The sequence below is a fragment of the Schistocerca americana genome, chromosome X (genome assembly GCF_021461395.2).
Source record: "Schistocerca americana isolate TAMUIC-IGC-003095 chromosome X, iqSchAmer2.1, whole genome shotgun sequence".
NCBI lineage: Eukaryota > Metazoa > Arthropoda > Insecta > Orthoptera > Acrididae > Schistocerca > Schistocerca americana.
In genome coordinates, this window is record NC_060130.1 from 103,643,774 (window position 1) to 103,659,682 (window position 15,909).

Below are 15,909 nucleotides of genomic sequence, written 5' to 3' on the forward strand. Positions count from 1 at the left end.
AATTTTGTCACCTCCGGATCCTCAGGGACATGTGTTTGTTTATATCTTCAAAATGTCAAACTGACAATTGTGGGTGCAAAACTCAGTGATGTTACCTACAAAGAGTTACTAGATTTAATGGTCTGTGACACTAACAGTTATGAATCTACGATGAGTTTGTGTAATAAATGCCCTGGTAAGGAAACCGTTATTGAATTGTTTTACGAATATGATAAGGAAATGACAGACAGTATTACCTTCAAACAGTGGGTCACAACTGACAGGGCAGAAATAACAGTGGTTAAATCCCAGGAAGAGTACTTGGAATCTTTAATTGATAACTTACAAAACTCAAAAGTCACCACTATGTTGAAAGGTATACTTTGCAGTTATTCAATTTGCATTCTATGTGACTACCTGGAGCACAACACTTTGGCTGTACATGTGTTTCAAAAGCATGTAATAAATTACATAAAAGAAAATTTTCCCAAGGTTGAGAAGCTGATATACTTTTCAGATGGAAGTGGTAGTCAGTATAAGAACAAAAATAATTTTTCAAATCTATGCAACCACAAAGTAGACTTTGGGTTGGAGGCTGAATGACACTTTTTCGCATCTTGCCATGGTAAAAATGCATGTGATGGAGTAGGAGGTACAACAAAACGTGAAGTAAGTAAAGCCAGTCTACAAAGACCAACCACAGACCAATTTCTCACAGTACAGGACATGTATGTCTTTTGCAAGGATAATATTGAAGGCATTATCAAGAAAGAAGAAGTGGTTCTGCGTATGAAAACAACACTTCAAACCAGATGTGAAAACTGTATAGCAATAAAAGGAACAAGGCATTTCCACAAATTCCTGGGCATTGCAGAAAATTTACTTCGATGCTATGTAACATCAGAAACCAAATTTTATGAGGATCATTGTGTCAGTAAAATTACATCTCTGTCTTTAATGCTGAATGACATAGAGTATGCTGGACAGTGGAGACTTGTAGAGGTTGAAAGAATAAGTTTGCAAAACAATTATGTTTTTGGGCATTTTTACCACCCTGATGGCCCAAGAACATCATTTAAGAAATCTACTAGTGACAAAGTTTGGATACCAATGAAAAATGTTATAAGGAAACTTTCAGTGCTTGAACTTGCCATAGCAACTGGGAGGTCTTACTCAGTATCACAGAAACTGTCTGAAGAAATAAGTGTTCTTAACATTCACCACCAGGTTTAGGAACAGTCGCATCTCTAAGAATGTCAATTGAAAATATTTATTTTAAGTATGTCAAAATAATAAAAATGTTTCCACTTTATGTAAATAATTCAGTACCTTGCTTCAATAATAATTGATTATATACCGCCAGTATCACACATGAACAGGCAACAGCCATAAGATCAGTTGTAGAGTAATGTGAATTATCTTCTCATTTTCAAAAATTCATATCTTCGTTCGCAGTCAGATATCAATGTTGAAATTTTTACAGTACGTTGCTATCATACAGGTGTACAAACTGTGCAAAAATCATATTTTCATATTCAGTCCCATTTGAGATAACTAACCCCAGACTTTAAAAAAATAAAAATTTTCAAAAATTCATAAAAAATTAAGGAAACATTTGTAAGTGTTCTTGCTCTATATGAGGCTAGTAGGGTATGATATCAAACTATAGGAAAAAATAGACACACATAAATCACTCCTTGTTTGTTATTTTTGGGCCTGAAAAGTGGATTTTCGAAAATTTGGATACCAAACTTTGGAGGTAATTTTGACTGGTTATTTTTGAATTTACGGTATTTTGTGTAATAGACAATGTCGTATAGAACACTTTTCTAAAAACAATCATGCCAATTGCAACGTTGTAACTTAACCCAGTGCAGAGATATTCATATTTTTGCTAACGCCTCTAAACTGAAACATCGTCGCGCACTTACAAACGAAAATGGCCGCCATTCAGTAAAGGTGAAAGGTAAAATTTTTTTAAAAACTGTTTTGAATTTCTCAATGATAGGGTAATTAGATATGAAAAATTAAAATATTTAAAAATGGTCAAGCAATCAACTTAATTTTTATTGAACCACTTAATTTGGATTGAGTCAAATGGGTATTTTCAACGTGGTGACTTGGTGGGGATGATTGCCTCAGTGCTCATGGTGATTTTGCCTGGTTGGCATACCAACCCTGGACTGCAAACCTTTTAAATGGAAACATTTTTATCACCCCTCATTTAATACCTTCAGCCCGCCAAATATTGTTGGAGTCAAGTGAGACATTGAGCAATACTGTATCACAGTGTCTCCTTCATCACATATATTACCAATTAACCTTGTCTGTTCTAAAACTTGTTGTGGAAGGAATTCTGCCATGGGCATACTCAACTGCTCACTGGTCCGAGGAAAAGGTTTAGCCGGATGGAGGGGGATAACTATATGAGTAGCTGACTGTGGACTGCAACTTTATCACTACACTGTTCCTGGTTTCATATTGTTCACAGAATACAGATTTGATTTTTATTGTGAACTTCAGCACTCACATAATTTACATTTAAATTTTGATAATATATAAATTACAAAGACAAAACACGAAAAGTAGTATGAAAAGGATAGATTGCTACACATTTTTGAGTTGCAGACAGACACAACAAAACTGTTATGCATTGAGCTTTTCATCAAAACCTTGTGAGAAAGGAAAAACATACACAGTCACACAAGCAAGCACACCTCACAAACATGACTGCCATCTCTGGCAATTGTGTCAAATGGATGGAAGCAGCAGTCCGGTGTGGGATGGGGAAGGGGTGAACGGTCACAGACAGCAGGGTACAGATGGGAGAAGAAAAGTGAGCACTACATGGTGGAGCATGCAGGGACTAATGTTGGCAGGAGAAGGCTGCCAGGCACAGAACCGTGAGGCTGTGGGGGAGGGATGGAATGGAGAAGAGTCAAAGATGGGTGTGTGTGTTGTGGGAGAGTGGCACACAAGGAGTGTGAGGGGATGTGAACTGGAAAGAGGTGATACGACAGGGGGGCGGAAATTGTTGGATGGAGGGTGTGACGCCAGTAGGTTACTGTAGGTTGAGGCTGGGATAATTTTGGGAGTGGAGAATGTGTTGTAAGGATTGCTCCTGTTTGTGCACTTCAGAAAAGCTGGTGCTGACGGAGAGGATCCAGAAGGCCTGGGTTGTGAAGCAGCCATAAAATCAAGGATGTTATGTTCACCCGCATGTTGTGCCACGGGGTGGTCCACTTCCCATATAGAAAGCTGTGCAATGATTCTGGCACAGCTGGTATATGACGTGACTCCTTTCAGAGGTGGCCCAGGCTCAGATGGGGTTGTACAAGCACATGCCAGGACTCTAATGAGATGTGCTGGGTGGTTAGATTAGGCAGGTATTGCACCTGAGTCTTCCACAGGGATATCAGCCCTTTGGCAAGGGGTTGGGATTGGGAGTATCACACGGATGGACTAGTATGTTGTGGAGGTTGTGTGGGTGGTGGTGGTGGTGGAACCCCATTTTAGGAGGGGTGGGTACGATCTTCCGTAGGATGTCTCTCATTTCAGAGCACGATGACAGATAATCGAAGCCCTGATGAAGGATTGTAGATCGGTGGTGGTTAGAGGATCGAGGCTGTGTGGGGATATTGCACAGAAAATCTGTTTGTGGACTACACCAGGGGGATAATGCCTGCTGGTGAACACTTTTGAGAGACCTTTAGCATACTGAGAAAAGGAGTTGTTCTCACTGCGGTTATGCTATCCCCAGGTGGCCAGGCTGTATGTGCAGGATTTTTTCATGTGGAGTGGATGGCAGCTGTTGAAATGCAGGTGCTGTTGGTGGTTGTTGGTTTTGAGGAGGATCCGGTGAAGCAGATGGTAGAGAAGGTGCTGAGGTTGTGAAAGAATGAGGGTAGGACGTCTTGGCTCCAAGTCCTGATCATGAAGATATCACCAATGAACCTGAGGGTTTGGGGTTTTGGGAAGCTAGAGAGGTTTCCTCTAGATGGCCCATAAACAGGCTGGCATAGAAGGGTGTCATGCGGGTACCTACAGCTGTGCTGAAGATTTGTTTGTGTACCTTTCCTTCAAAGGAGAGGTAGTTGTGTGCTGGAATTAAGTTAGTGACATGTATGAGGAATGAGGTAGTCATGTACGAGTCTGAAGGACATTAGGCGAGAGAGTGTTCAATACTGCAAGACCTTGAGCATAAGGGATATTTGTGTACAGGGAATGGGCTTCAACGTCCCCCAGCCCATGGACTTGCCGCTGTGAACACTACCTCTCCTAATGTCCTTCAGACTCCAAATCTATTCTCTCTTTTTTCATATTCATTACCAACTTTACTGTAATGCACAACTACTTCTACTGCTTTAAAGGGAAGGTATACAAACAAATCCACGACACAGCCATGGGCAGCCGTGTAGCACCCTCCTATGCCAACATGTTTATAGGCCATCAAGAGGAAAGCTTCCTAGCCTTTCTGAAGCCCAAACTCCTGATCTAATTCAGATTCATTGCTGATATCGTTGTGATCTGGATTCAGGGCCAAGACACCTTATTCTCATTCCATGCCCTCTGTCGTGTATCACCTTCTTTCAATTCATGCCCCTTCTCCCTCATTGTGTGCTGCTCTCTGCCAACACACCTACTGATCTTCTCCCCTTCTGTGTTCCTCTCCTTTCCTGCTTCTCCCCCCCCCCCCCCACCCCAGCCCTCATTTCTCTCTCCCCCCACCCCACCCACCCATACCCTGCTATCCCTCCCCCTTTCCCACCCCACTCCACATTGATGCATCCATCCAAAGCAGTTGCACTCTGGCCAGAGCAGCCAGACATAGCGGTCGTGTGCGTGTGTGTATGTGTGTGTGTGTGTGTGTGTGTGTGTGTGTGTGTGTGTGTGTTTTCTGAACAAAGCTTTGATCAAAAGCTCAATGTGTAACAGTCTCTTCATTGCGCCTGTCTGCAACTAACTGTCATCTTCATACAGTGAGTAGCAATCTATCTTTTTCGTAACATTGTTGATTTTCCAACTTGAAATTTCCATTGTTTGATAAAGACAAAATACAGAACTGTGGGCTAAATATAAATAATTTTACTAATTGTAACACAGGACATCTGCCCTGAGCAAATAGCTAAATTTAGTAACTGCTAGAAAAGCATGCCAGATTCGACTTTAGTGTGAGAAATACTTTAAATGTATTAGAATTAAAAAGAGCTCCAAAAACTATATCGTGCTGCATTTCACTGAGCAGCTATACGGAAACAAACAGCAGAGTTACACTACCGCTGCCATCCCTTATTGGTTACCTTTATTAATTGTGATTGTGTGTTTTGTCACTGCTTTGCACATATGGGTATGAATAATTCAACCGTGCTGCCAACTGTGTCAGTTGTCACTCCTATTTCATAGAACTCATGGTTTCAAAAGCACTGCTTGAATATGGCAGTTCAATCAGTATGGGATTAAATTTATGTACAAATTTCTTCCCTTGTGCAGTGTTGCCTGCCACTTACTTGGTTAGCCCTAACTGCAACCAACCCAATAGCTATTTATTATCATCAACTGTAGGTGTATTGAGGAAGTAGGATTAATGATGAAGTGTGTCGCTGCTCTGTAGAAATATTTTACTACAACTCAAGTTTTGATAAAGCCTCCCCATAGGCCCAATTCAGCACAGTTCTGCATAATAGTTTTGCAATTGTCTGTTGCAATTATGTGGACGACACACATGCCCTAGTGGTCAAGCTTTTTTTAGAAATACAAATCTGGTTACACTTAATCAGAAGAGTCATTCCATAACAACCCGACCTTTTTGTGGTGTTAAAGAATATTTATTTTTTAAGTATCACAGTAAATTCTTCATGGTCATTAATTCTGAATATACCACAGCATCAATGATCTGTCATAGAATGCAACAGATGTCTAAAAGAAATACTGTCGATATTGCCCAAATAATCAAAAAATTCCATAATGCATTTTTTTAAATGTCGCAGGGACTGATGGTATATGACACCAAGAAAATAATTACTATTACACACACTTTAAGTGCATCCAACTATTCTGTCCTACCTCAATACGACAAGCTCACGGGAAATGGAATGACCTATGCACAGGTAACTGGAAGTGTGCAGTGGCTGTAATGATGTGAAATCATGAATAAATTGCTGAATGTTTTATCGACAAAGGTGAAGACAAAAGCTTTGGTTCAGTCTACTTCTCATTATTCTTACAGATCCTAAGTTGTCCATTGTCAATCTCTACATCACGCCTTCAAATCTCATTCTCACCCATAGATATTGCTCCTTCATCTTAAATAAAGTCTTGTAATCTGCAATTTGATTGCACTTGTGAACACTGACTTCCATACTTCTCAGTAATAACTTTGTATTCTTGAGTAGGTGACATATTACTAACAAAATATACACCATAGAAATTTTGAGTCGCAGACAGGCACAACAAAAAGATTTTCACACTTAAAGCTTTTGGCCAACGGCCTTTGTCAACAATAGAGAGGAGTCAAGCTTCCATCATTTGGCTGTGTAAGTTAATCTCATATAAAATAAACTTTGAAAGCACAAAAAAGTCAAAATATAGAAACAAATAACATTATTTGTACATGAAATCATCGTGGTACTTTGAAAGTGACAACATCAGAGTACCTGTTCTGCTTGTCTATGTTACCCCATATCCTCCAAAGCATTGCTTCCATAAGGGGCTACACACCAATTGCATCAGCTGCCTCTCCATGCACCATTAGTTCGTGAACAGACTACACCCGTTATCTGTGTGAAACTGTTCACATTTATCGAAGTAATACCAACATTGAGAACGTCTGAAAATCCATTGAAATAGGTGTGAACCTTTCACCAGTTTGTACATTGGCAAACTTAAGCCCAAGGATTGCTATTCCCAGCTCCTCAAGCACGTCAATTTTCTTTCCTTTCTTACCCATATGCATCACCTCTTTTAAGCTGCCTCACAGGTGGTGACTAGTTTCACATATATGTTTGGCAAATACCGATCTACTGTAGTTGCCCAGTCTAAAATCATCTACATGCTCCCTGTGTCTTGTCGAGAATTTCTTAACTATTTGTCTTAACCATATGGGCAAGAAGGAACAGAAAGAGAAAATAGCAATGGGTAAGGAGAGTGTCACTTTACCATATTTTTCACAGAAACTAGCAAAAATTTTTCAATGTTAAAAATCAATAAAACCAGGCACGATTGTGTTAGGGACTCTTTATTGATTTCCAACATTTCATACCGATTGCTGTGTTCCAGACAAGAATGCTTTCTAAAATTTTAAACATTTTTCAGCCCTACGATGTCCAGCAAAAGAATTAATGAGACACAGCTTAAAACATGAAGTTGGCAATAGCATAAGTAAATCTGAACAGGTAGGCATTTATAAAATACAATGTTCATCATATAATGTAAAATATATAGGACAAAAAGGCAGGCAATTTTCGATAAGATATAGGGATCACTCAGACGCTTTTAGATTGGGCAACCATGGCAGATCAATAGTTGTGAACATATACATGAAACTAATCACACCCTGAAAGGCATAGGAGAGGACTTCAAGATGATACACGTGGATAAAGAAACTTGACTTACCAGAGGAGCTTGAATCATTAATTCACCTGGTTATGTTTGATAATGTACTTTATGTACAAACTAGTGAGAATGGTAATGCCTTCTTCAATGGGTTTTTAGATCTTTTTATGGATGATTTTAGTACAATAAATGTGAAAGGTTTTGCACAGATAACCTATACTGCGGTTCCCTCCATACCCATGTATCATACTTAGAATGTTATGGAATGGCTAATGGCTCAGCACACTCTGTCATTGCCATACATATATTTACTACTGGTGCATCGAGAGGCTGCTGAAATAACTGGTTTTTAGCCCATTACGGAAACAACACTTTGGAGGATGTGTCGTAACACAGATAAGGGGAGCGGGGAATCTCGTGCTGCCATTTTTGAAGTAAGACAACAACGTCATGTCCAAATAATTTTTTTTGTGTTTATACTTTGACCTTGACTGCTTTTGACACGCATTTCATACAGGATTAACTTAAGACATACAGGTGATAGCAGGTTGACTCCCAAAACATGTTGCTGTGGATTGTTTTCCTAAAATTAGTGGTTGTATGCTAAAACATTTGTAACAGTTACCTTAACAAATGCTACCTCTGTTCCTTAAGATGGACAATTTTAGAACAACTGTTTAGACACACTACAACAGATCCTCAGTACTAACATAGTCTCATTCTGAACAGAATGATTTTATAATCAGTATGATGATATTTTTTTCTATTTTTTTAGGCAGGGGAGGAGGGGAAATGGCATGCACTACAAACTTGAATAGACAGGAAGTTATTTTCACCACCACCACCACCACCACCACCACCACCACCTAACTGCTGGTGTGTTGTGTAGAGAAATACGTACCACCACCACCACCACCACCACCACCACCACCACCACCTTTCACATTAATCATTTCTTGCAAACAGAAACTCATAACCACACAGAAGGGCTTCTGTGAGGCCAGACTCTTAGGTAAATTTTATAGAGACCACTGCAGATATCTCGGCTGTAAATACAATAAAGTGTCAAAGAAACTGGTATAGGCAGGCGTGTTCAAATACAGAGATATGTAAACAGGTAGAATACAGCACTGCAGTCGGCAATCCCTATATAGGACAACAAATGTTTGTTGCTGTTGTTAGATCGGTTGCTGCTGCTACAATGGCCGGTTATCAAGCTACAATGGCAGGTTATCAAGGTTTAAGTGAGTTTGAACGTGGTGTTACAGTCAGCGCATGAGTGATGGGATACAGCATCTCCAAGGTAGTGAAGAAGTGGGGATTTCCCCATATGACCATTTCACAAGTGTACTGTGAATATCAGGAATCTAGTAAAACATCAAATCTCCGACATCGCTGCGGCTGGAAAAAGATCCTGCAAGAACACGACCAATGACACCTGAAGAGAATTGTTCAACATGGCAGAAGTGCAACCCTTGCAAAAATTGCTGCATATTTCAATGCTGAGCCACCAACAAGTGTTGGCGTGCAAACCATTCAACAAAACATCACCAATATGAGCTTTCAGAGCTGAAAGCCCACTTGTGTACCCTTGATGACTGCATGACACAAAACTTTATGTCTCGCCTGGGGCTGTCAACACCGACATTGGACTGTTGATGACTGGAAACAGGTTGCGTGGTTGGACGAGTGTCGTTTCAAATTGTATTGAGTGGATAGATGTGTACAGGTATGGAGACAACCACATGAAGCCATGGACCCTTCATCTTAGCAGGGGACTGTTCAAGCTGGTGGAGGCTCTGTAACAGTGTGGGGCGTGTGCAGTTGGAGCGATATGGGACCCCTGATACACCTAAATATGACTCTGACAGGTGACATACTTAAGCATCCTGTCTGAACACCTGAATCCATTCATGTCCATTGTGTATTCCGATGGACTTGGGCTATTCCAGCAGAACACTGTGACACCCCACACATCCAGAATGGCTCCAGGAACACTCTTCTGCTACTTCCGCTGGCCACCAAACTCCCCAGACATGAACATTATTGAGCATATCTGGGATGCCTTGTATTGTGCTGTTCAGAAGAGATCTCCACTCCCTCGTACTCTTACAGATTTTTGGACAGCCCTGCAGCAGGATTCATAGTGTCAATTCCCTCCAGCACTACTTCAGACATGCGCCGAGTCCACGCCACGTCGTATTGTGGCACTTCTGTGTGTTCACAGGGCCCTACACAATATTAGGCAGGTTTACCAGTTTCTTTGGCTCTTCGATGTATTTTCATTCGTATATCCAATTCCCATACTGTGAACAAATGTAAACGGACAAAAAGATACCTTTAACCAGTATTCTGGTAAGACGTGTGACAGAATGCTTAAAACATTTTGCACATAAAGTAATGTTGGCACTTGTCTGTAGATATTTTTGAAAATTTATGGGACGCTGTCTTTAATGACCATGCCCCTTATGCTGTGTAGGACCACCCACACTTCCGATTAGCATAATGTATCAACGACAAAACTGTGGTATATGACCATGTGTAATCACCCAGAGATATTTCTTTCTGTCAAGCAGTGTTTTGCCGCAAGTGACTGCCGAGACTGATCAGATTTGGTACTTTACAGTAAACCACGAATTAACTCCATCTACTGGCGAAATAACCAGCTTCCACAATACATTCAGCAATAAGTATAACATATTGGTAGCTGAACTGTTATCAGAAACATCTAATGTGTCCACATAAAAGTATGTTTTTCTGGTAGGGAAATAGATACTGTTGAATAGAGTTGGAGACTCAATAACTTTTTAGTACTACTCAAATTACACTAATATATATCCAAATACTGCTGATCTACAAATAACTATCTAACAAGCCAAAAACACTGTTTTATAATGCAATATATTAAAAGCTTGATTGTAAGGAAAGCTATTTGAAGAATAAAGATACAGGTACCCAAGCACTTTAGAAGTCCACACCACTTGTTATGTGAAGAAGGCACGCAAATAGCATTCAGTTTATATGGGAAATAATGGGATGTCATCACACATTGGCAGTTACATAAGAACGCCATGGTCAATAAATAAAATTTTACCTTCAATGTGGACTGGCAGACTTAAGCTAGAAGCTGGCCTAGAGTATTGCTGTAATGGTGATAAAGATAATGGATTATTTAGGATAGGATGAAGGGTCTAATAACTGTGGTCACACCAACTGGTTAATGACCATCACAATAGCCATAACAGCGAAGGCCATGGAAACAAATAAGTGAACAGGCACCTGCAAATGGCAACAGAAATGAGAGAAATACTGAAATAAAAATAAAACATTAACAAGAAAATAATTAACAAAAGAGAACACTTACATATACACAAACACAAAAGAAAATGCAAGCAAATAAAGCTGTACTAAAGCACGAAAAAATATTAAGAGGCAAGTTGGAAAGCAGAAACGGGAAATAAAAGAACAGAAAAGAAAAGATATGCATACAAAAGATATACTCCTTACACAGCTACCCATTAATCACTTCAACTCCAGTTTCTGCTTTTGCCAACATTCATATAACAGGACTTAGCTTAGAAACAGTAATAATTTCTTGAAACACCAAAAAGTATCACAATTTGTCCAACACTCTCCTCCTTCCTGTAGTAACATTACTGCCAAGAACTGTCCTATGCAATTCATGATGATAAATTCATGTCTCCTGTAGCTCATATCTCTTAAGCACTTCAGAGCTTTCCAGGTAACAATCATAACTCTTTCTGTGCAAAAGTGGTTTAACATTCTGATTTTACATTTTCACATGTTAAAGTACGGAAGCTTTTCACACTTCGATTAATTTTTTGTGCATACATTTCACGGTTTGCAACCAATATTTTTTTTAGTGAATACACCTTTTAACAGGACAGTAACATCAGAATGATATATCCATTTCATTGTTTATGACTCACACAAATCTTATGTGTGACTAAATTAATAGATACTTTGTAATAGTTCTCTATGCAACAACTGTTTTCCACAATTTTATTTTGGCAACCATTCAATGTTATTATTGCATTCATTTAACACAAATATGGAAAATTATGACATTACAGTTCATTTTCATTTATCTTGAAAAATACCAAATGCGAATTTTCCACATATACTGCCATTGCATAAAAACAGTTGATGAAAATGTAAATTAGTGGCTGGAGACTTTCTTACTATTTCATTTGTATCCTTTATTAACTGTATCAACAGTATCACCGTCTTTTCAACTATTTGCATTTCTTTCATACTTATCCTGGATTGTGTGTTAGTCATTAATTTGACTAAATAAAGAACAAATCATAAGTTTGTCAGGAGCTAGGTATCCTCTGTGGGACAGCTATGTTCTGATACTGTCAGGTTAGATACAAATACTTTCCACTGTGGAACACACACCCCAGATACTGCTCTGTGTAGCAGAAAATTCAGAGTATATCTATACAGTGAAGTAAAACTCCTTACTGTCTTCTTGAATGACTAGACAATGATCAGCTATTGCTGATACTATTGTAAGCATACCAGACAAATTTATGTTGATTACCTTCCCTAAAAGCAGGGGAATTTCCTCTTGAACCATGTATTTTGGTTATATCAATATCTGTTGTTCTCACATCGATTTCCATTGCCTGATGAGCATATTTCTTCATTTCTTTCAGTTTTGCACCACTTTCTGTTTCATCCATCTCTATCAGATGATATGCTATTTATTTACTTCTGCAGCTATTTTAAATCTCTAATGAGATGATTCCTCTTCAGTTCGAGCAGTAGCTTCTTTTTTAAAGTTCAAGCACTTTGTGTATTTCTTGAGCCATTGTCAGTTGAAGCCAATGACTCTTCTATGTCCAGCTTCCAGTGAAAGTTTTCCTTGTAGAGCATCTCTCTCTCTCTCTCTCTCTCTCTCTCTCTCTCTCTCTCTCTCTCTCACCCCCCCCCCCTTTTCCCTCCTCTTCCTTTCCACACTCAATCAAAAAAGGTGAGAAAGCAACTGCATTTCTAACTTGTGCCTCACTGCACATTCCCCCATCTTCCTCCCATGGAAGAAAGATGACAATCTAGCATTTAACACTGCTCATCTGCTAACTTTATTTTCTGGTTCAAGAGGGGATGAGGGAGTGGTTTGATCTTTTTTTTAATTTATTTTTTATGTCAAACTTCGTATTTACTCATGCTCATAAGATATCAATTATTCCTTACTTTTTCTCCTCTCCCTCCTACAACTACCACCAGTACAACCTACCACCTACAACAACAACAACAACAACAACAACAACAACAACTGCTGTTGCTCCTCCTCTCTTATCACCATGGTAAGTGTGGTTGGGTACCAAGAATCCTAGATGATATATTCAAAATATACTGGGTTGGAATTTCTTATTGCTATTCATTATTTGATAGTCACTTCTCTGCTGCAACACAAAAATTAATATCTCCTCATATTATTGAATAGTATAATTCTTCCTCTTTTCATTTAATTTTATTACTTGTCTTCTCCATCTAATGTACTATATGTTAAAAAAACATAAAAATTATGGGATTTTTTACATACACTCCTGGAAATTGAAATAAGAACACCGTGAATTCATTGTCCCAGGAAGGGGAAACTTTATTGACACATTCCTGGGGTCAGATACATCACATGATCACACTGACAGAACCACAAGCACGTAGACACAGGCAACAGAGCATGCACAATGTCGGCACTAGTACAGTGTATATCCACCTTTCGCAGCAATGCAGGCTGCTATTCTCCCATGGAGACGATCGTAGAGATGCTGGATGTAGTCCTGTGGAACGGCTTGCCATGCCATTTCCACCTGGCGCCTCAGTTGGACCAGCGTTCGTGCTGGACGTGCAGACCGCGTGAGACGACGCTTCATCCAGTCCCAAACATGCTCAATGGGGGACAGATCCGGAGATCTTGCTGGCCAGGGTAGTTGACTTACACCTTCTAGAGCACGTTGGGTGGCACGGGATACATGCGGACGTGCATTGTCCTGTTGGAACAGCAAGTTCCCTTGCCGGTCTAGGAATGGTAGAACGATGGGTTCGATGACGGTTTGGATGTACCGTGCACTATTCAGTGTCCCCTCGACGATCACCAGTGGTGTACGGCCAGTGTAGGAGATCGCTCCCCACACCATGATGCCGGGTGTTGGCCCTGTGTGCCTCGGTCGTATGCAGTCCTGATTGTGGCGCTCACCTGCACGGCGCCAAACACGCATACGACCATCATTGGCACCAAGGCAGAAGCGACTCTCATCGCTGAAGACGAAACGTCTAAATTCGTCCCTCCATTCACGCCTGTCGCGACACCACTGGAGGCGGGCTGCACGATGTTGGGGCGTGAGCGGAAGACGGCCTAACGGTGTGCGGGACCGTAGCCCAGCTTCATGGAGACGGTTGCGAATGGTCCTCGCCGATACCCCAGGAGCAACAGTGTCCCTAATTTGCTGGGAAGTGGCGGTGCGGTCCCCTACGGCACTGCGTAGGATCCTACGGTCTTGGCGTGCATCCGTGCGTCGCTGCGGTCCGGTCCCAGGTCGACGGGCACGTGCACCTTCCGCCGACCACTGGCGACAACATCGATGTACTGTGGAGACCTCACGCCCCACGTGTTGAGCAATTCGGCGGTACGTCCACCCGGCCTCCCGCATACCCACTATACGCCCTCGCTCAAAGTCCATCAACTGCACATACGGTTCACGTCCACGCTGTCGCGGCATGCTACCAGTGTTAAAGACTGCGATGGAGCTCAGTATGCCACGGCAAACTGGCTGACACTGACGGCGGCGGTGCACAAATGCTGCGCAGCTAGCGCCATTCGACGGCCAACACCGCGGTTCCTGGTGTGTCCGCTGTGCCGTGCGTGTGATCATTGCTTGTACAGCCCTCTCGCAGTGTCCGGAGCAAGTATGGTGGGTCTGACACACCGGTGTCAATGTGTTCTTTTTTCCATTTCCAGGAGTGTAGTTCTTCAACTACATCACAGCATTGATGTCACTGTGAGGGGGCTAAAATATTTTTGTAACTGAAAATATTACATGTAATTAGGGACAAGCACCTGACATTTGTTGTTTGTAAAATGCTGCACAAATTTAAAAGCTTGTCATGCTACATGTGTGAAGACAAAGCCTTAGAGTTTTGAAATGGACTGTTAAAAAGAGCGATGATTGGGGAACTTTTTGACTGGAATGTTTGCTTTTGCAAAAACTTCAACAGTTTATTTTCTGAAACTGCCTCTGTTTTCTTCTTTTTCCTGTACTGAAGCTTTCAACAAATGATCATTTTGTTGAGGAGCAGCATTATTTTCCTGTTGATAAACTGAAAGGATCTCTGATCTAAAGTGTTTCTTGATATTATTATATTTTTCCCAGCCCGATTTTATTCTTACATAATCTGCAGCATATTAATTCTAATCTTGTGTGGGCACTCAAAGCTATGCTACCCATACTTGACGACACTATATATAGAGCTGACAAAGAGCTTAGAATAGCAGAACAGCTGAAAATAACTATTCACACATTACAAGAAGAAATTCGGCGCGGTCAAAATATGCTAACAGGTTCTGTTTTCCAGTTGCTATAGTGCAGTGAGCGGAAACTATATACTGGCAAATGGCTGCAGGCACATACAAACTAAAATTTTGACCACCAAACAGATGCGGAACGGTGTGGGGAAACAATCCTCACCTCCCTCTGCCATGGCAGCAGCTTAAACTCGTGTTCTGCATAAGCAGAGCTGACGTGGTCACAGGGATTGCCGCGATTCCTTCTGGTGTTGTGAGGGTCATAATTGAAATCAAAGATCAACCAGCCTTAGTCTTTTCACTCATTTCAACATAAGGAAAGAAAACAACGCATATACGAATGGATACTGCACAGCTGCTTGCTGAGGTGGGCAGTGTGTTGTAAATGAGGTAGTTCAGGTCTGACGTCTAGCAGTATTTGATGCAACCACAATTCAGTACAACCCCCACCTAAAACTGCCATGTTAAAAGCTTCTGCACTACATCAACTTTTCAATTTAAGCTAGCAGACAAACATATGCCTTTCTCTGTTCTACGATGCTAGGTCCATGGCTGACTACTATGTTGCACTAGGTGGCATGTATCTTAGGCCATTTTGGCACCAATAAATGGCTTGGCACCAAAGACTCAAGTGCACTGGTATGTTGTTGCATTTGTGTGCATTTTGTTTTGTAAACATATGTTTATGGATTGGGGGGAGCAGATAGAATAGAGGATATTAATTAAGTATGGGCAGTCATGAATACCGTAAAGTGTAAAAAGCCAGAAAATGTGACAGAGAGGAGGAAATTAAATACTTCATAGGGTATGAGAGTGACAAATGCACT

At 40.7% G+C, this 15,909-nt stretch overlaps 1 protein-coding gene across 3 annotated transcripts in view; it reads right to left on the minus strand.

Moving 5' to 3' along the window:
- Nucleotides 1–15,909, minus strand: part of LOC124554988 (sarcolemmal membrane-associated protein-like) — a 337,706-nt gene that overhangs the window by 38,156 nt on the left and 283,641 nt on the right. Inside the window, exon 19 of one of the 3 annotated variants that reach the window (XR_006968506.1) lies at nt 10,625–10,809. The exons of the other annotated variants lie outside the window; for them this stretch is intronic. The gene's annotated coding sequence lies outside the window, so the exon portion shown is untranslated. The remainder of the gene's footprint in view (nt 1–10,624; nt 10,810–15,909) is intronic. 3 annotated transcript variants of the gene reach the window in all.